The sequence below is a fragment of the Trachurus japonicus genome, chromosome 1 (assembly GCF_045865225.1).
Source record: "Trachurus japonicus isolate A0001 chromosome 1, Traja_1.0".
Lineage (NCBI taxonomy): Eukaryota > Metazoa > Chordata > Actinopteri > Carangiformes > Carangidae > Trachurus > Trachurus japonicus.
This window is the reverse complement of record NC_140907.1, coordinates 15,477,525-15,499,912: the sequence shown is the minus strand read 5'-3', so window position 1 is coordinate 15,499,912 and position 22,388 is coordinate 15,477,525. Positions and strand designations below refer to the sequence as shown.

General features: G+C 40.7%; 2 protein-coding genes across 6 annotated transcripts in view; one reads left to right on the top strand and one right to left on the bottom strand.

The window, feature by feature from the left end:
• The window catches only part of LOC146991588 (phospholipid phosphatase-related protein type 5-like), a 71,267-nt gene extending 52,424 nt beyond the window's left edge, over positions 1-18,843 (bottom strand). Inside the window, exons 1-2 of one of the 3 annotated variants that reach the window (XM_085775488.1) lie at positions 18,802-18,843; positions 869-966 (exon numbers count right to left, since the gene is read on the bottom strand). The gene's annotated coding sequence lies outside the window, so the exon portion shown is untranslated. Of the gene's footprint in view, positions 1-868; positions 967-1,908; positions 2,041-18,801 lie in introns of those variants that run through there. The other 2 variants (XM_085775495.1, XM_085775480.1) reach the window with 2 other exon arrangements.
• The window catches only part of LOC146991587 (uncharacterized), a 39,030-nt gene continuing 18,475 nt past the window's right edge, over positions 1,834-22,388 (top strand). Inside the window, exon 1 of one of the 3 annotated variants that reach the window (XM_085775471.1) lies at positions 1,834-2,374. The gene's annotated coding sequence lies outside the window, so the exon portion shown is untranslated. The remainder of the gene's footprint in view (positions 2,375-22,388) is intronic. The other 2 variants (XM_085775461.1, XM_085775465.1) reach the window with 2 other exon arrangements.

Genomic DNA, 22,388 nt, shown 5'->3' with positions numbered 1-22,388 from the left:
ATTGCCATGCTAGGGAATTTCAGCTATAAAGAATTAATCAGATTTTTACTAAAATGGGATTATAAAAAAGATACAGCACAGGTCAGCTAAACTGTAATTTATGAGGCTAAAATACTGACCATCTCTAAAGATGCCGTTACGCTATGACTTCAGGCGTTAATACCCTAAATTTGGTCAAACTTAAAAAAGAGCAATTAATCTGAAAACTAGCCTGGAGTATATTGTAGTATAAATGAAATATGAGTAAGCTATAATGAAATATACATAAAAATAACTTGGCCTAGTTTTATTTCACGGACCTATAGAGTGGTTGAATTGTGTCTTTGGTCTGCCCTGGCTGTCACTCATGAACAAAACTTTCTATCTTTCCCACAGTCACCTTGGGAATTATGAAACATGAGGTAATATGGTCAATTCAAGGAGAATTTGTTTTTTTCTAATACTATCAAAGATAATTTCAGAGAGTATGGACTCTGCTACAGGCCATAGATCATTTAGTCCATCTGAATGAAAACACAAACTGTTTATGGACCAAGAAAATGTTTACAATAAAAGCAGGAAATAAAACAAAAGTAAGCCAAGCCTATAGCCTACTGAAAAAAACAGCTGGAGATCCCAGTTGTTTCATGTGTTTTAAAGAGGAAGATTTTCCAAAGTCACAATTTTCCAAAGTCACAGTTGCATATCACAAACAAAGTGATAGGCAACATAAACATGAACAGGAATAAAGTTGGCTGTTGAACAGTATTGTCTCTTGGCATCTGCATTATTGAGGGTGATGTTGGCAATGTAACAACAGCAGAATTTATGACTAATGACTCCTTTAAATTCAACTAATCCTTCCATATTAAGAATATGGCACACTTACCTTCCCATTATGAAAGATGGCAGTGAGAAGTTAGTAGTTTGCTCCTTTACAAAAGCAGCAGCAGCCAAGAAGGTTTACTGTGGATTTACTCAGTCATCCTGTTTTACATGGGAAAAAACACAAAAGAATGGAATTAACAGACAGAGCAAAGGAAATCTTTCAACCAAACCATTCACTTCTCAAATGCCCATGTCCTCTGAATTTTCCATTCACTCATATTTTCATTGAAAACTACAAAAAAATATTCAGATTTTAATTCACAAGTTACATTTGACATGCACACAGCGCTAAAAGCTGCTTAATCCAGCACAAATGAGTCACAATCAACAACAAATGTCACTAAAAGTCTAATTTCATTAGTCTTAGTCATTATTTATCAGACTTCGTACTATTTAAATCCCTTCTTTTCGAAGAAATAAATCGTGCTTAATGCTGTCACATAAACTTGTGGAATCCACCCTTAAATACAGAACAGAGCAATCCCAAAAAGGACAATAGCCTATTATTAGAAATGTAAGACTATATTCCCCTGAATGCTAAAAGGCAGTAATCTCTTAGCCTACTTGAGCTAAAAGAAAGGCTGCACTTTTGAGGCACCACTTTCATCCAGAAAAATCTTTTTCACAATATAATTATACTCATAACCTAGTTCCTGTTTCTATTCAACACATTTTTGCATGCCTTTGAACTGAGAGTTTAGAATGATTTCATGATTTTAAGTAATTAGCCTATCAGTTGTTAAAACTTGATGACAATCTTGAAGCATCTGTAGCACATTAGACTGTCACTTAAATGAAGAGTAAACGGCAAATACACTGCTGACTTGGATCTTTTAGCCTTATAAAACTAGGCTATATATGGCACTTTATTTCCCCTCTTTATAACACTATTTTTAATCAAATGAGAGAAGAGAGCATCTCAACCTGTTGCTGCTGATGGCAGCTGCATGTTTCTCTGCTCTGCGCTCAGGGCGACAACAGGAAACATGAGGCTGTTGTTGCTGCTGCTGCTGCTGCTGCTGTGAGGAGGGCTGGCCTCACCGTAATGACTGGAGTCAGGTAACCACCGGACACACCGACTCTTTCCCCCCTGACTGACGGGCTCAGACACGAAAGGGAGGCGCTGAGAGCGGCTTTCTGAGGACGGCTTCACCTCGACTTTTTTCTTCTTCTCCTCTCTCCTTGTGAAACTACATAAAGTCCTGTAAAAGCTTGGCAAACTTTTACGACGTGTCGACCGGCGTTTGTGTGACGGAGCTCGGTGTTTTTTCGGAGCCCGCTCGGCGCAGAAGCTACTCAGGTGTTCAGCTGCACGAGGAGGAAGTTTGGTGTCGTGTGTAACTCATCTGGTCTCGTAAAGTCCCAGAAGCTGCTAACGGGATTGCTGCCTCGTTTTTTGCCTTTTTCTGCCGTGTGTCCTGTAGCCTCTTATTTTCCTGTTTGGTTTCGTTTTCTTTCTTCAGTTTATTGGACTAAAAAAAAAGTTCAAGTGGCCAAATCTGAACAGGTAAGTGCACTTTCGTTTATTTCGAACAACATCGTCTCTAGCCTACTGTACTTGAATTTTGGTCAAGAAGTTTGCTTGAATACGTGCCTTGGTTGACACCTTTTGAATGTGGGCCAAGTGGTGGAAGTGAGCCCTGCCAGAGCTGGACAGCCCAGGCAGCTGTTGACTTGTCTGACCTCTGTTAAACACTGTGAACAAAAGAGTTATAGATTAAAAACCCTATCAATTATTATTTGGCTGTTCATAAGTCACTATACTTTCTAACACTCTTTGACCCCCTAAATCCAAACTGAACCAAACTAGAAATCACTTTTACACTTGGACACAGACATGTTAAATTGTGCACGTTTGGCAGCTGAATACCTTATCTTATGGTAGGTTTTTTTTTAATTATCTTAGAAGGCTACTTTATCCCATAATGTGTGTATAGTAACCAGTTGGTCTGTATACTTCAAAGGTTTTATAGGGAGTAATTAAGCAAAAGCCTCATGTCTGCAAGGTACTTTCATGACTTTTATGATGCGGTGGTTAAGATAGTGAAGCTATCTTCTGACACTTTCCTTGCTGCTGTTGCAGCTGCATCCCACCACACCCCCTACAGTAAACACGCACAATGCAGCCAAGATCTCAAGTTCTTTATTTCTTTATCAATATTACATTTATTTCCTGATTCTCTTATTAATCTTATGGCAAAATGCACAGCTGCTTCATCACTTTTAACCCCAGCTTGATATTAAGAGCCAGTTTCTAATTTGGAAGACATCAAACAAACTCTGCTTAGTGTGCAGCTGAGCATACGGCTTTACAAGCAGAGATCCCAGCAGGAGCTCCTGACATGGCTCTTCTTCTGTCAGGCTGAGGAACTGGGGAGGGGGTGGAGGGGCTTGGGGCCATATCCAGGGGGTGTGACTCACCTCTGACTTAATTTACCTCTCAGGAGTAACTTCCTTGAACGTCTGTTTCAACATGTAGGCAATGGCATACGCCTTTGGGTTTCAAAGAAGAGTTGCATGTAAATGATTACTCCAAAGGATACATGGGAATTTAAGTGACACAGCAGCCAAGAGGCTAGCTGATCACAGATCAGCACCACTCCTGATTTAGACCGTCCGGGGGAAATTGTGAAATTAGCTAAGCTGTCGTCACCGCCACGGAGGCCCCCTGTCCTTTGGCAGTGGTGTGTACTGTTTGTGTGAAGAACCTACCTTGAATGCAGTGACACTCGGAGCATGTTGAAGTTATAGCTCTGTTGTGCAAGAGTCAAACTAGATGTTTCATGTGTAACTAAAATGCTTTGTGTGCAGGGAATAAAGGCAGATTCTAGGTAACAGAAAAGTAGTTCATCCGTCTTATCTGCTGGCCTGTTTGTTGCCAGGCATGCAGTTGAAAAGTTTAGCTTTGATGCATATGAAACACAGCAGGTGGATCTGCTACTCACTTGCAAAGCAGTTTGATTTTGATATGAATCTGCAGATATCTTCTCAAATGTACAAAGTGGAAGTGAGAGGAGTAGAGTGAGTGTGAGAGCTGTTAAAGACAGATAAAAGACCTGGAGAAACTGTGTGGTCGTCAGCACCACCAATCAGCAAGAGTTTTATCTTTTCATTGAGGAGAGGAGGATAGAGTCAGACTCTGACAGGCCAGAGAGAGAGATTAAAAAAGCAAAAGATAAAGGGGAGGAGACAAAAGAGTAGCTGCGAGTGATGAAATCCTGCTCTTCTTTGCTTGGCAAAATGGGTGATGGATGAATTTTCAGCAAGAGGGAAATTCCTCACTGCCATATCGCCCACAGCATATCTCTCTCTGTCCCGTGCATACTCTAGCACTGTCATCAGAAACCAACTCCTCTGTGATTGTTAGTTTCACACTCCCTCTCTCTCGATGCTATGATGCCACTGCTCTGCCTGGTTGTGTACACATTGCACAAACACGCCATGCTTCTATTATGGGTGAGCAGAAGATAAGACTCAGGAAGCAGAGCATGCACAAAGATGTTGCAGTTGCAAACAAGAGATCACTAAGACCATGGCCATGCAACAAGTTTTTTTTGTTTTTTTTCACTGATGGAAAGGTCTCATGATTGAAGTGAAGAAACAATGGAAATAGTTCAGTGAATAATAGTTTTTGTTCCCAGCGGAACAGCTTTGGCACAAAGTGCTTAGAGAACTCCGGCCATCACAGTTTGATGTCCATATGTAACATGGATTTCTCTCTTAAGTAAGTTAAGTATTTTGCCTCTGTAAACTTGAGAAACATTGAAAAGATTGAAAAAACAGAAACTGATGGTCCATGATATCTCATATTTTAGTTTAATTTGTTTAACTTTTACCAGTCCATTCCTGCTTCCTGCTTGGTACGTAACACCCACTGTATGTACTGCAGGCTTTCTGTTAAACATCTCCAAGCTCAAGCTGATGTAACCCTACTGTACATCGACGTCATCAGGGTTATTTTCTCATGTAATCAAAAAACCATTGAGTATTTAATTGTTTTCTCTACCCATGATGAGTATTTTTGTGGATAATGAGGGCCCTATTGATCAAAGTATCACAAACCATGTTAGCATAATGTGTGAGTGTGATGATTTCATATTGACATTCTGGAGACATACTATACTATACTGTACTATATGCTAAATCACTCCCACAGTGAGCTCACCTGACCTACAGCATGTTTCTGCATTATGTCACCATGTTAGTTCTAACATAGCTGAGATACCAGCCACGCTCTAACATCTATGTGTGAGCTGCAGTCTAAATTGCATAGGCTTGTCCTATTGTCTGTCTTCTTTTCCTTGTTTTGTGCTGAGGCAAAAAAGGCAGCATTCAAACGGCGCTCTTTAAATCATTCTGTTTGTGTAGCTGTGTGTGGCATTCCTTTCATTTGCAATGATCTGCTGACATAAAACCTCAAAAATCCCGTCTGACAGTTCGTGAGAGAGGGAGGGAGGGAGCAGGACAGAAGAACGTTTAACATCTTCAGTTTACCCTGTCTGGGCTGTGCACAATGCACATGCCCTTCTGTTGACACCAACAACAATGTATCAAGCAGACAAGGATTAGCCAGAAAAGTAATGTTTGTCAAAGTAATGGTCTGAGGAAATAACTTTAAAAAGACGAGAGACGTCTTTTACAGGATAATTTGTTAGCATTTTAGCTTCCAGAATTAATCAGTGTCCTTTATCTTTTAACTATAGTCTACTAGTGACTTCAGAATAAAAACAAATCTTAAAAGCTGTAAAAATGGAGCATGATACATCACCTTCAAGAATGTATTGCTTGACTGCATTAGTTTTAGCTGGGTGTGATACAGATAGTACATGCACAAACATATCTTCATCATATAATCTTAAACCATTGTTAATATTCCGAATCGGCATTGTGACTGATCACATTAATAGTTTTTCAAGCTCCTCTCACCGGTGGGACTGCCATTGTCAGCTTCCTTAGTTACCACATGAAAAAAAACAACAAAAACGATCATGATGGTGTAAATTATAGGCTACAGAGCAATTAATCTCATGCAGCGCTTTTGTCCCGGATTGAATGTGTGAGTTTGGGCAGAATTTTGATATCAAAGTATGCTGAGGGTATGATTTGTTGCTTGCAATTACGCAAAAAAAAAGCTGGTGGAGCCTGTTAATTCAGTTGTGCATGAACTTGTGTCTAACAGCAGCACCCTACTCCCCCAACTCATAAGAGATATTGGTAATTTAGTATGACAATAGGACAGTCTGATGGATAGGATTGTGCAACTATAATGTATTCACAGCAAACCACGTTTTCCTATAATGAACAAATTAAAGCAAGAATAAACATGATGCATTTATAACTCCACCATAGTACGTCACACAAAGACTAATATATTGTATGGCTGTAGTTATTCAGTCATAATAATGTGTGTTTAGTCATCAAGTGCAGCACGTAGGAAACAGGAGAATTACCTGAATGATATTTGTTCACTGAAGTGCTGGTATGCATTTTAAGTTCTGGCAGAGCATGAGTGCACATTAGTAATGGGTATGTTTTATTGAATATCATGAAATTATTTAAATGCATTAAACCATTGATGAATGGCATAACTTTTTAGTATTATTATTAGTGTGAATGCTGGAAGCATTCACACTATTGTTATTCGGTTCGGCCATTTTCTGCCTTTCTTCGTCATGTAACTAGTCCTTCATACTTTGTGCTATTTCAACAATTCAAATATCAAAATGTTCAGCCTTTTCGGGACAGGTGTGCTATGTCTTTTCTCTTTTCAACTATTTATACTTTTTGCAATATTCAACTATTTCTGATTTTTTTTTCCCCATAGAGAATGCATTGGAACAGTCTTGAAACTCTTCAAATCTTCTTACTTCTTTCAGCCTTTAAAGCGTCCACATACTTTCAGCTAGAGACTTCATTCAAATTCTGAGCTGTAGACAAACTTCTAATGTATTCATCCTGTATTTACAACTTTTTCATAGCTTGTACCGTTTTTGAGATAAATCCTTTAAAAGCACATGAGGATTTCTGACAAATTTCACACTTTTCAATGAGTGTGTATGGGGTTGGGTCAGAGTGAGTGACATCATCGTTAGAGTGAGAGGGATCGAAAAAACATTCAGGATTTTTTCTGGATAAATTGCCAGCACGGCCACAAATTAAACTCTAGACACATGATTTCCTCACCGGTTTGTAGCCACACTTGTCGTGTCTCATTTAATGTGTTCAAAACAGCAGACAGACTTACAGAATTGTCTCTATGAGCCTAATTGTGCAGCTAGACCCGCTCCAGTGGCTCATCCACTTCAATAGAAAAGTAGGAGCTGATTTTTTTAGAAAAGCAGAAATGCCCCCCTTTTCTACCTTGCGACCCTGAGAAAAGTTTTTGCCCTACAAACATTTAATGCACATCAATGTGCTCAGGAAGGTCTCCTTGCCCAGATGGTCAGGAGGACCACATTCTGATAAGAGTTATGGTTCTCTTTTTCTGGGCTGTTTTGGGAAGCTGCTCAGAGCTCAAATCTCTCTGCTCTGCCCTGCTCTGTGTGCAGTTGGTCCAGCTGTAGCGGCCAGCTCGTTATCAAAGTCTACAGTGCAGGTGCAGCCTGGCCGCTCGTTAAGATGTTTTTAAACACAGCCCCACACAGACACATGATAAACCAGACTGACAGAGGATGTCCACGCACAAACACAGGCATCACACTCACACAGACAGACACACACAGACACTCACACACAGTCACACACACACACATACACAAACAGACAAACACACAAACACAACACTGTTCCACACAGTAAAATGTAAGCATGGTAGTCGCCATGGTAACTTCTGAGGGCAGGCTGCCAATCAATCAGATCATTAGGGAGAGAGGAGTTCTGTGGCGCTTATCAACAGTTTTACTTTCTGCACATGTACACGCAGACAGAGAGACCGTCAGACTCACACACCCAGACACACACACAGGTTTTCAGCTCAAATTCATCAGCCTCTCAATTATTTTATACTTTTGATGTAAACATCTCCAACAATTAATTTTTTTCTCATGAATTTATCTATCTATCTATCTATCTATCTATCTATCTATCTATCTATCTATCTATCTATCTATCTATCTATCTATCTATCTATCTATCTATCTATCTATCTATCTATCTATCTATCTATCTATCTATCTATCTATCTATCTATCTATCCCCCTCCCTATTTTTAACCCCTCTGTCTCCTTTTTTTCTTTCTTTCTTTCTTCTACTCCTTCATTTGTATTTTACGTAACTTTTTCTATCCTTCCCTCTCTATCCATCCATCCATCCATCCATCCATCCATCCATCTACCTCTTTCTATCTATCATCCCCCTCTCTCTTTTTCTTTCTTTCTTTCTTTCTTTCTTTCTTTCTTTCTTTCTTTCTTTCTTTCTTTCTTTCCTTCTTTCTTTCACTCACTCCATTTCTGTCTTTTTACTTCTTTGTTTGTTTGATTGTTTCTTTCTTTCTTTCTATTCCTTTTCTCTTCCTTTGTTTTTACTCCATTTCTTTCTTTCTTTCTTTCACTCCATTTCTGTTTGTTTACTTCTTTGTTTGTTTGATTCTTTCTTTCTTTCTTTCTACTCCTTTTCTCTTCCTTTGTTTTTACTCCATTTCTTTCTTTCTTTCTTTCTTTCTTTCTTTCACTCCATTTCTGTCTTTTTACTTCTTTGTTTGTTTGATTCTTTCTTTCTTTCTTCCTTTCTTTCTTTCTTTCTTTCTTTCTTTCTTTCTTTCTTTCTGTCCTTTTCTTTTTTCTCTCTTGTTTCAATCTTTCTTCCTTTCTTTCTTTCTTTCTTTCTTTCTTTCTTTCTTTCTTTCTTTCTTTCAACAATTTCTTCAGCTCATTCAGCATTGCTGGAAGCATTCACACCATTTCCATTCTTGGAAATGTTTTTTCTAGTTATTTTTTATTATTTGTGTGCGGGGAAAAAACTGAAGCACTGTCACAATTCAGCTCTGCCAGCAAGCTGGCCAGTGTTGTTGTTGTTGTTGCTGTTGTCTCGTGAATTACATGGTAAAAAAAAAAAAAGTCTTAATACTGCCAATTCACAACTAATTTGTAAGAAATTCACCTGTTGCTGAATAGCGCAAAATGCCAACAACAGATCTACATCCCACTGTTGAAATGAGCTGATTTAACAAGCCAATTTTGTTTGTGTGGTTTTGGTGTCTGTGGTTTTGTTCTGAGCTGCGGCGGAAATGCTATACCGCACATACACTATAAACATCCTTTCCAGTCATCACGGCTTAGAATTTTGTAACAATGCCTTTTGATGCTTACAGCCATGCTTTTTGTCTCAAATTCATTTAAACAAAATATTCCAACTGCTTAACATAACGCCAAACCTCTATCAGCAGTTGTCAGTCACAGCAGGCAGGGCGGAGCATGAAGACTTCCCACATATCAGTGTGGCCTTGTTGGACTGCTTTGCATTAGTTATGGAACAGTATGATGTTTGGAGCTACTATAACACATCTCACTGTGTATAATATAAAGATGTATGGCTATTTCCTTTTAGCTGGGCTGTTGTGGATTACTTGTTTGCCTGCCCAGGTCAGGGGAGACTATCCTGACTCTCTTAAGTGTGCCTATAACCTTGATGGGACACATTGAGTTGCCATGGAAAACAGGAAATATTCCCCAGTACCGGCCTGGTGACCTGGTTTTAGTGGTATGAAATGCTGCTCACCCATGGTGTTGGGTCCTGGGAACCATCCAAGACCTTTGACCCTGGTACAAATGGGTGTGGAACCAGACTTGGATGAAAAATGAATGTCAGAAGACACAAGATGCTTCACATAGTGTATTTTAACCTTTAAAGCGTCCCAGACACTGACATTTGGGATCAGATATAAACAAAATAATAAAAGTCTGGGTTTACTACCTAACGGAGAGACACCTCCTCCCCACTGACATTGAACTAAATATGGAGGTGAAGTCAAGTCACTGCACAGCTAGGATGGGACCTGATATGACCATGGTTACTAAATCAATACTCCTCAATTCCATGAGTGCTGCAATCAACATTTCTTACATTTATATTTCATGAATGAGTCATTTAATGTGAACTCCACCTTCATTTTCTCCACAGCTACAATCACAGATCATGAGAGGCTGGGGATTGAAGGATCAGCAGCATCGTCTGTAATTTCTTTAATGCAGGGCTGAAATTCAGTTTGTTTGTCCACAGTGATAATGAGAAAGGAGGGAAGTTAAACATTATGTTGCCTGACTAGACATTTACAAGGTGATTCAACGCCCTTGCAGAATATATTTATGCAAACTCTATGACTTGACATTGAAAAATGTCTTATCAGCTGGTAGTGAATGTGCTGTATCTCAAAGTTATTTCAGAGCAAGAACTTTTTGGATAAATCATCTCTGTTTTCACGACGTGGTTTACTGTACCTACAGCTGTATTTGTAATTGTCTTTGTAATGTTGCACTGTGTTGTGCTGATGTGGATTTGACGGCAGTGTGTTCTGTGAGACGATGAATGTAATCGTGACTGAGCTGCGAGGCCCCATGGCACACAGGGCTACAGGCTTTTGACTCTATGACAATAGCAAAAATGAACCGAGACTGGATTACACCAGTCCTGCATTCCTCTCCAAACCTGTTTCTCTCTCTCTTTCTCTCTCTCTCACTCTCTCTCTCTCACTCACTCACTCACACACACACACACACACACACTAATCCTGCACACATAGACAGATCACTGAAGCAAGCCAATACATGTCTTACACATTGTTGAACGAACACACCAACATAAATACTGTCTACATGTGTACATGGTGAGAAAACTCATTAGTAGAAAGAAAAAAAACAGGAAAAATTATTGAAAGATATAACCATGGCGACATGTTCCTGTGGTTTTTCAGTGCTCCTCCAGCACTATTGTGTGCTAACTGAAAGTCCTGAGCCTGCCTGCATTGACAGCATCGCCGAATAATGCATTTTAAAATTGACTGGTATTCAAGCCAGACACAGTTTATACCCTTTTGTTTATTGTAATCCATTGCCCTGTGGGAATGCCACCTGTCAGAACCTGCTTTCCATTAACACGGATGAACCCTTCCCTAATGCGCAGCATGGTTAGTGATTAAGCCACAAAGCAGCAAAAACGAATAACCTGCAGCCAACAGTTTTAATAAAGATCCACCCTGACAGCATGTGTCAGTGAGCAGGAGAGGCAGAGCCTGTTTGGTCTTAAAAAAGAAAAAAAAAAGGTCACGTTGACCTTATTTCACTGGCATTTTGTGGGTCCATTAGGCCTCTAGAAGTGCTACTTTTGGTTGAAAACTATATTTGAACTTCAATGTTTTTTTCATGACCAGTCTGCATCTGCCATCATCCTCTGTCATTTTATCAAAGCTTTTCAAATAGCTCCATGCTGAGTGCACAAATACAACATTATTGTCATTATCAGATAATCTGAGTTATTTTTATAATCAATGGTTGAATTGTTGTATTAATACATCAGTGAAAAATTGTCTGTTTCCATGGATGCATTTGCAAAGTGACTTGTTTTGTCAAAACATTTTTACAGAAATAACTTTAATTATTAACAAATCAGCACAATTACAAACACTTAATTCTGTTGAAGTGGATTCATCTTTTACACAATATTAACGCCTATACTTATTCTGACTATTTGGTCAACCAGCATATCCAAATGTAGGCTTGTAATTTTACAGATTTCCAAGCTACCTCTATTTTTTTTTTTTAAGTATATTTTTTGGCTTTTATGCCTTTATTTGATAGCCATAGTAGAGATAGACAGGAAAGGGGGAGGCAGAGAGAGGGGGAATGATATGCAGGAAATGTCTGCCCGACGCGGGATTCGAACCGGGGACGCCTGCGTTGAGGACTGTAGCCTCGACATGGGGCGGCCGCCTTAACCACTGCGCCACACACCGCCCCAAGCTACCTCTATTTTAAGATACTGGTGCACAGTGCAGCCATTATATAGTTCAGCCATCACTGTATTTGACAGAGATGAGGCATCAGCAGATATTCAATAATTAATGATTGTGAAATGGCACTGACAAGGTTGTAACTGTAGGCGCACCATTGTGGTTTAAATTATTCTGTCACAGTGGGATTCTTGTGAAAGCATGCATGCATGTGTCTGCATGTGATGATGATACAAATAAAAATGGAGATTGGCATCTTACATCAGCTTTCTCAGTGTGAACATATATGTCGTTGAGCTGGAGATACTAACAGATTGTTTATGTTATGTCACAGCCTCAAGTGTCTTGTCACGACTTGTCAGAACAGGTGTCTCAAACTCTGATCCCCCCCCCTCTTAACATTGCTGCCTCAAGTTCACATTCTGTCATCCGTTTTAACCTCTCATGATGTCTCTGTGTCTTGTCTGTCTCCTGTTCTCTTTCTTCTCTCTCTTCTTACATTTTCTTACTCTTCATGTCTCGTCAGCTGTGAGGAAGGTGAGGCAGGTCATGAGGACATAAACTAGTCTTAGTCCAGGTTCTTGCACTCAAACATTTGTTTGAACAGAGACATGCATGACATCCACAGAATAGACCTTTTGCTTCCTTAATCTTTTTTGTCCGTCTCCCAATTCCATTGATGCTACTTGACTTATTTCAAACTTTTTTTTTAATCACAGATACATGTTCTGTCAGTTGGCTCTGTGCAATTTTGCCCTTAGGTACACTGCCTCACGTTCCCATGAAGCCTTAGCTCGCCTGTTATCTTCACTCGTCTATGCAAAGCGTAATCTCAGACACACACGCTGCATTCCACAAAGGGTCAAAAACCAGTGTTTTCCCTCTCACCGTGAACACTAATACTCCTCAACTGTCTGTGCATGGTGTCTGAGGAGATAGAGCTGTAGATAGAAGAAGTAATGAATGCCAAAACATTGAGACAACAGTGATTAAGTCAGTCTGTCTTAAAGCACAAGGGCGGCAGTTGATAACCGACTGTCTCCTGCTTTGAAGTCGTAGAAGGTCATGACTTCGTCGAGTATCTGCACACGAACAGCTAGGCAGTAAACCAGCGATTTGTCAGTGCTGTCATGTTTGTAACTGCACAAAAAATGTTCCAGGTGCTTTGAGTAGGTTTCCCTTAGGCCAGTGTAATGACGTTAATTAACAGAGAAAACTCTAAATGTTCAAAGCAGCGTTATGTTGTAGGCTAACCTTTCGAGAAAGACGTCTACGATTGGCTTAATTTGGCCACACCTGTAGTTACCATGGTAATGAATGTAGTTAAATTGTTCCCAGAATTGCAGGGCCATAAAACACTTCTTGATGAACTTGCAGCTAAGAAACTTAATTCAAGTAATTTTCCACACAACAGAATTAGTTGAAGTGTTAGTTTTAAGCTTTTGTAAAAATGTAACATGTAAGATTAATTTCTTGGTGTGGTGGTCTTTACAATCTATACAGCATATAAAACCACCTGTCCTTTATCTAAGATCTACACTACATTAAATGTGAAAAACCATTTGTAAGGGAGCGTACAAACAAACATTTTGTTAACATGTTAACATATTTTGTATGAATATGCAAGCAGCCTAAATAACAGATACTAAAACATATTACTTCACAAGTCAAATAAGAGCCAACTGTTTTTTTGTTGTTGTTTTTTACATTAATCTTCATATGCATGAGAAAGTCCTTATTTCTTTAGCTTCAATTTAGTTTGGTTGTTGTTTAAAACATTCAGAACCGAAAAGTTTAATTTGTGTCAGCACAGAGAGTCTGATAACCCTGTACGGAGGTATACTGCATGTAGAAATGACTGGGGAAACAGACTGACACTTTCAAAACTGAGCCACTTCAGAAATTGCATATAGTCACACAAATGCATCTGTGATTTCCTCACAGTCAGATTATATAGATAATCCTCCATGTTAATCATACTGAGTGAGCCAGGATGACTCATCCACGCTGCATAGCGCATTATTCCTCATCTTCAACATGCATATGTTCCAGATGACCGTGTTAATCTTTGCGGTCTCTCTGCTGATTTGATGAGTGGATGACAAGGTTTTCACAAAGGCGTCACCATGCTGTTTCATTAGATCTGCTGCTTAGCGTAATTTTTTTTCTTCTTTGATTTTTCTCACCCAGTATGCAGCCATTTCCAAAAGTTAGGTTCACGTCTGTGTGTTTGCTTGGCTGAAGAGATGTTGGCTTCACAAAGTGTGTTCTGACAGCATTGACTAGGTCAGTAAGCACAATAGGACCACTCACACTTAGCCTTTGTCCTGCAGCACTTTCACACCTAACATGTCCAGTGTGAATCAGACAAACTTTGTCCGTTCGCCTCTGTTCTTGTGAGACCACTTGATAAGATGAAGATGAATCTGACAGATTTTCTTTAAGAGGTGTCTTTCCTTTCACCATGGATTCGTGTTTCCAAATTATTATAACTACAAATATTTATAATCTTGGTGAACTTCAGTGTGGTGCATTGTATCACTGGCATTGTCTTTTCTGCGGTTGTAACTCGTTGCAGACTGTGATCGAGCATTTTTCTGACACGACTTAGGGCGCTTTCACACTTACAGTACCCTGTTTGGTTCTGACTTTCAGACTTTCCAGTTAGTTCGGACCAAAGTGACAGATGTGAAAGCTCCCCCGGACCATGATCCGGACTAAAGACCGAGTCTTTGGTCCGGCCTCGGGAGGTGGTCTCGGTCCGGACTATCCTGGACCAAGGTCCGCTGCTGCGTAATGTGAAAGCATGTTTTTGGAAGGTTCGAACTATCGGACCAAATACAGGACGTCACGTCAGATTTGCCCGTCTTGCTCGTTCACGTTTGCCGAAAAAAGTAAATAAACAGAAAAAAAGGAAAGATGAGCCGTGGTAACACTGGGGGAGAGGAGGAGATAAAGTATTTTATCCAGATTTGGTCAGAAGTATGGTGTGTCAGTGTACACGTGTAAACGTTTACACGGAATTAAACAGTAAACCTTTAATATAAATCCCTAAACGATACATACGGTATATATTTTTATACATTGACCCGAATATAAGACGGTATTTTTTCCGTTGAAAAAAGTCTGAAAAAGACGGTTCGTCTTTTGTGTTTAGTTGACTTATTATGTTTGGAGTAGCCTATATGAATATTTTCTTATTTGTCTAAAGTCATATCGTGATATTGAACAGTGCCATCGCACATCAGACATTTTGCTGATATCGTGCAGGCCTAGTAAACATTTTTTCCTTGGTCTGAACAACAGCACCCAGGCTAAAGGTGTGAAAGTCACTTTATGTGGAGCTAAATGAACAAAGAAACATCTATGACCCATTTCTTTTGAGATCTGCCCAAACAGACATCAGATGCTGCAGGTGTGTCTCGGGTGTGTAAGTTTTCCTTTACTGCATCAGGACCCTGTGGGCAGAGCCAAGCGAAGGCGAAGTCCAGCCTACCTCCCGATAAACAGAGACTCTATTGTAGGGCTGGGCGATATAACGATCTCGATACGGGATCGCGATAAATCTTTGAACGATTTCGATAATAAGCTATGGCCCTATTCCTCGATATCACATGAAAGTAAATATGCGCGACAGCAGCCGGCCACACTTCCGTCTGATACTCCGCCTCCTGTCCTGAGCATGCAGAGCTTGTTTGAGCTGCTGCAGCTAAAGGGAGGAAGGATAAGATGGATAGATAGATATACTTTATTGATCCCAAGCTGTGATAAAGTGAAAGTTGTAAAAGAGGGAGGAAATGAGTGGAGGTGGAGCCGATGGCAACTGAAGCGATTGTGAACGTGTGGAGCATCAGTTCGTCTGTCCCGGCTAAAGAAGCCTGTCAGTGTGGAGTCAGAGCAACCTGATGATAGCCTACCACGGTCAGAAAGTGGAGGAAACACGGAGCTGCTTGTGACGTTTATTCTGCGGTAACATGTCTGTTTGCTCATGTACAGTGTGAAGAACATGCGCTAGGCTCAGGCCCCCACATACTCCGGCGTATTTGACTCCGCGGATGTCCGCGCGCACTCGAGGCAGACGAGGACCCAAAGCGGGCGTCCGCCGGTCCCTTCCGTGCAAAGCTCAATTTTTATGACCGCGCGGACTCAATCTGTTTCAAATGTGATACTGTATGCTTGCCTATGAAACCGCAAAAGTCCGCGGACGGTGCGCGCGGAGTCAAATCCACTCACAGTATGCGCCGACAGCCTCTCTCCCTCCCTCTCTCTCTGTCAGCGCCGCGCGCACACACACACGGAGCGTCGCGTCGGAGCGGTGAAGTGAAACAACAACCTGCAGATCACCTGAGTTGACGTGAACTGCGCTCGTGGTTACCGAGTCAGATCAATAAATAGGCTTTATGCACAGCTCCACTACTTCCTGAGCTCAAACAGGCTCCTTTCCTTCCTGTCTTACATTATTGGACAAACTGATGAATCCAGGTGTGTCTGACAGTTGTTGTGACTACTGAGGTCAGAGTCAGACACACCTGGATTCATCAGAGTGGGCTCGGCATAAAGCCTGGTGTCAGAGCAGCTAAATAGCTAAATATTTGTCTACAACCTGTTCAAATAACTAGAAAGACTAAAGCCTCATGATTGACACATTTTAGAGCTGATGTATGGTAGAAAAAAGACAACAGAAAACAACAGCAACAACAATGTAAATCAAATCAAACTGTGGATTATTGAACTGTTCCACCCTTAATGAACATTAAAGTGAACTCATGTCATCCTCCCAAACTGAACACATTCTCTGGTTTCTTCAGGATTCAGTCAGGATGCTGCTTGAACTGGCAGCGGCAGCAAAAAATACATATCGAGACGATATCGAGAATCGATCAATATGGAAAAACATATCGTGATAACGTTTTTTGCCATATCGCCCAGCCCTACTCTATTGTGTGTGTGTGTGTGTGTGTGTGTGTGGTACCTTACAGAACACCATTGATCCCCCTCAATCCTTTTTTATGCCCGTATAATGCGGAGACAAAACGAGAGAAACGAGAGCAAAGGAATTTGCTCCTTTGAGGTGCTATTGTTTCATCATCATCCTCTATTCTCTCAACACGATTTAGTCAAATTGTCAGCGCATTAAACTTGCTTTAGTCTTACCACTGAACAGCACAACCTGTAGGAGGATTTCTTTTGATATTCCCTCACAGTGATGCCTTTGATGCTCTCAAGTGCACGTATTCCGTAGTGATCATTTGTGCAAGCTTACTGTACGTATTTGCAAAGTTAATATACTGGTGAAAAGAAATCGGATTGGTGGGTTGATTACATCTTTGATGCTTTTGAAATGCACATAATTATCTGCGTTACTTGAGAGGTAAGGCAGCAGTAGGACTGTCACACCTGTGAAGTGCAGCTGTGATAAATGACTTGGAGTAAACTTGTGATGTATGTTGTTGTCTTTGATAATCCCCAGCACGTGCCAAAGTCTGTTTGACTGTTAGCACACACACACACATGTATTGCACAGCATCCACTACTGATGCAGACACACACACACACACACACACACACACACTTACACACACAGCACTGGAATGCAGTGTTTTCATTCCCCCAACCTGGACTGTCAATCAGAGGAACTTGGCTGTGTGCTCTTGCAGCAGCACCATCCAAGCTACACAAATTCCAACCATACCACACACACACACATAACACACATGTGCATGTACATTATAAATGCACACATATACACACACACACACACACACACACACACACACACACACACACACACACACATACCCTCCCACTGTGTCAGATTTATTTCTATCTAGATAAGCAGGATATCCATTTCCAATAATGTAATTTCTGCTGCAGTCTGAGTCTGAAAAGCCACTGAAAATCAATATCTGATGAAAAAGCACTTTACAGCAATTTGCTCTGTCCGTACCTCAAGCTAGAGAGTGATTGCCTCTGTGATTGTCCCATCTCCAATTGAGGTTCTATCTAGGAATTGTTTTACTGTTAGTCGGCTGTCTGTTTAAGTCAGGCCCTTCCTGAGCGATGGCCACTGACGACAGCTAGAGGATGCACACGGTCAGAGATCAGGGTCGTTGTAATTGCATATTCTGTCTCTAATCTCCTGGAGGACAAGTGATGTTTGTGCTCTTCCTGTTCCCAAACACATGGAAGGATGTTTTCAACTTAGTCTGACCTTGGAATACTGTGTCTATGTCTGTTTCACATGCCTTAAAATGTTGATCTTTCAAAAATCTTCAATTGAAAACCTTTTATTGGCAGTATAAATAGCATCGCCTTTTCAGCTTCTCTATTCTTATCTGCTCCGTTTGCTCGCTTTTCTTTTCTTCTGGAGTTGACACGCTACAGTCTAGTGCTGTACAACATTCTCAAAAAAGTGTTGAAAATCCAGCAATGGGAAGAGAGGCAGGATAATGAGAGCAGTGCTGAAAACGAGCCTGAAGCCACCCCAAAGGAAAGATGATTCCAGCACAGAGCCACTTACACAGGTATTAGACATTCATAAAACGGTTAATGTTAGGACTTGAATGTGTTTACAGTATGTAATTGAGGGCACACAATCTCACACCCCACTCGTGCCTCTGCTCTCTCCCTCTCTCCCTGTCTTTGCTATAATAATCCCCGACTATCCTCCCACCCCCCATCTCTCCAAGAAATGGAGCAGAAACTTCAAAGTGGAGAGAAGCAGGGGGGGCCAGCGGACTAACAGCAGCATAATTGCATCATCACACAAAAACAAAATGTCACTGGGTGGCCTTATAATGACTCCCCCCGCCCTCATGGACTTGAAGCTATTTTAGCAACTGGGTGTATGTTGTGTGTTCAGTGGTTGGTATTTACAAAATCAGCAAATTCAGTGTTGCTCTTTGATCTCTCTACATGCCTTCCTTACGTAAAGAACATCTTCATTTTTAACCAAATTGATGCTACATGGTACATCTTTACAGTATACTCACTGTTTTCTGTCAATAATTCATCTGAGTGTAGTGAAGCCTGATCGGTGCCCTGTTCGCTGCAGTCCTGTTAGAGTCTCATGACCGAAAGTTCACAGTTTTCCTGTCTGTCCCTATGAGGTCAAAGTCAACAGCCATGCACTCTTACCTCTCTGGTATATTTTGCTCTTGTATCCTTGTTGGAGTGGTGTATTGCATACAGTACTCATTCCTGGCTCCATACTGGGAGATACTGTATCCTAAAAAAAAAAAAAAAAAACATACTTCAAACCTGTATTTTTGCATAGACATCTTTTGGTGCTACTGTGCACCACCCGTGGAGACACATTTTCTATGGGCCAGTAAGACAGGGCAACAGGAGGCAGTGCATGTATGTAAGTGTGACTTAAAATCAACTATCACAGAGATCCTCTTGAGCCTTCTGAAAAATTAAAAGCCTTGATTTTTGTTGTATTTGCTCAGTTTCGATGAGCCTTTTCGGTGCTCTAAGTTTAGCTGAATATCAACATAGTATGTGAAAAACTTCTGGGGTTTTGTTAATGATATTTTTTCTCTTTTAATCTACAGCCTCTTTACTTGTAACACTACGACACTTGCTTCAGTTCGCCATTCTCCCCCATTTCAATCTGATATACACTCACTCAGCTGCTGACTGTGTGTCACGAGCACTGAGCTGTGATACTAAATGATTCTTAAAGTTTTTCATTCCAGACACCCTAATGTTCTTCCATCTGTTCCCACAGAGCTAATGTCACTACACACAGCATATAGACTTCATGGCACCCCGCTAGGCAAATATACATTGCTATATAAACATGCACACGTACACTGAAGGCAAATATACATTCTTTTGCAGGGGGGCAGAGGAATGTTTGCAAAGGAACCATGCAGACAGTTTCAAGTGAGACTGAATGACTGAGGCAGCAGTATTTCGAAGAGAGTCTCTCTACCTTCTCTCACACACATGATAAAGCTCTCGATTTACAACAAGAATGCAAGTAACAATTGCTTTCTGATCATCTATCCAGTTAGTCTACATCTGTAGTCCTATCACTTTCACTTTTGTTTTGTAGTGTTTGTCAGCTGGATATTTTTTGTCCTTGTTCTGGCACAATAGAATAATTAAGAGCGATCGAAATGATAAGTCAGTTACAGAAACAAAGCTCTAAATGAATTACTTATTTAAAGGTACATTGTGTATCTAGGGTTGCGGTTGTATAGAGAGCCTAAGCGGAAGCAGGAAGTAACGTCGCCATGGGACCTCAACTCGGAAAAAGTCTCCATGTAAGTGAACGAGAGTCAAAGTTTTATTTCGTGATCCGATTGAATTGTGCCATGAGAAAAAAATATGACCTCTACCTGTCAGGTTTCATGCCGAGAAATCAGCAGTTTATCGTAAAACGGCAACAGAAGAATGTATTTTGTGTGAAGACCGCTCTACGGACTACAGATCTGGTGTCCCACAAAAAATACGTCACCAACTGACACGGGAAAGGGCGGCATTTGGTGTGTGACGTCACCTACCTTGTAGTCTTTCTGGTTACGGATTCTTCAGAATTATATTTTACAATACAGTAGTTTAACAAGAAAACGCTGATTTTGTGGCATGAACCGTAATGTTTTAAACAGGTAGAGGTCATATTTTTTTTCTCATGGCACAATTCAATCGGATCACGAAATAAAACTTTGACTCCCGTTCACTTACATGGAGACTTTTTCCGAGTTGAGGTCCCATGGTGACCGTTACTTCCTGCTTCCGCTTAGGCTCTCTATATCGCAAGCAACTCAATCGTATTTTTCATGCTGCATTCATGTGAAATTGGGCAGACAGCAGACGGACGACAGCCGCTGCACGTAACGGCATAAACAAGCCTCTATGTAAACAAGTGGTCCATCAGCACGAGGCAAAACAATACACGTGACAATATGTTGTCATGGCGATGGCGATATTGTATTGTTTACCTGACCCACGTTTTACCGGCTTTCTCTCGACTTCTGTGACTAAAATGACATCTGGTTTGTTACCGACGGCCGTCTGTCCGACTGCACATGAATGCAGCATCAGCGTAACGCTCCATTCCTCCTCACTGCGTTACCGTGGTGACTTTTCACAGACCCCACCTTGACCTGAGCCGACAACTCCGGTGTCTCCACTGAGTTTCCGTGGTTTCCTACCGTCATGCTGCCACTGAACATAAAAATATGGCGACAGAACATGGCAGCCAGCACCGAGCTTACCCGCTCCATATATGAATGATATGAACGGCAAATTCAGCTCTTACCAGAACACTTCAGTTTGTTGATGGGGGGGATTACTGATTAATGAAAAACATACTTTTGAACGAAACAATCGATTTTCGTGAATAGATAACAGGAGAAGTTACACAATGTCCCTTTAATGGCAATCTTGTCTGAAAATGATAAACTCCTCACGATTTCCTGCAGCCTGCAAGTGATGTCTTGTTTTTTCCTGCTTTAACAGGAATATTTGCCCCCCAAAAAAGGACAAAAACAATGATCATCAGCATTGTAATCTCAATATTTTGAGGATGTAATTAATAAAATAAATGACGGCTGAACTGATTTTATGTACCTCAGTGTCATGGTGCTGGTGTTGTGGATGCTGCTTCAACATCACACTGTTCTTGAATTGAACAAAGACCTGTGGTTATCAACAGGAGTCAACATGTCTTGACCACTAAACACTTAATCTTTGCAGATCTTATGTATAATTTCCCATCTCCCTAACCCAGTGTTTTTCAACCTGAAATGTCCAGTAATTGATAAAAAAAAAAATACTGATAAAAATACTTAGAATTATGATTTAAAAACACCACACACAATCTTAAACGAATGTATTCTACACTTTCACTTTCTCAAATATAAATCAAGTTCAAATAAAATGCAGCATATAAAAATATCTAAGCTGGTGCATCTTGATTGACGGCCGCCAGAAGAGAGGGTCGCCAGAAATTTGTGATGTCAAAATGAGGTTATGAGCCAAAAAAGGTTGCGAACCACTGCCCTAACCCCATGCAGCCTTTCTACTTTTTTGTCTTCTATAGCTGCTACTGTTCTTTGTATGGCTACAGTAAGTGTGCGTGGGGTGCAACCGTGCAGGGATGGAGAGAGACTGGAAGAGGTAAACAAGGAGAGACTTGGTGTGGGAGGCCATACCAATGAGGTCAAACAGCCTACAGCTTGCTCAGCTACATAGCATTCATTTGAGCAGGAGACCAGTGAATGCATTAGGAGCAAAGAACCTGTCTTTTTAAATGGAACCGAGGCTTTAGTCATTTTAGTCATTTGCATTGGCATGTGACAGGTGCTACTACAGGTGAACCAGAGGCTGTAATTAAATACCAACACGGCCACTTTGTTGATGGCCATGGGCCACATAGGTGTTGTACTAACTGCAGATGAGTTGTAAGATGCATAAGAAGGAGTGTGAATGAATATAGGCAAGGGTGCTATTAACAAGTTTTTGTTTTGTCCCAGAGCACATTCGTGGGCTGCCTTACTTTGTGAATACCGCAAGAGGATTGTGGGAGTTGTGTGAAAATTCACAGTTGAGGTGCAAAGATTTCTTG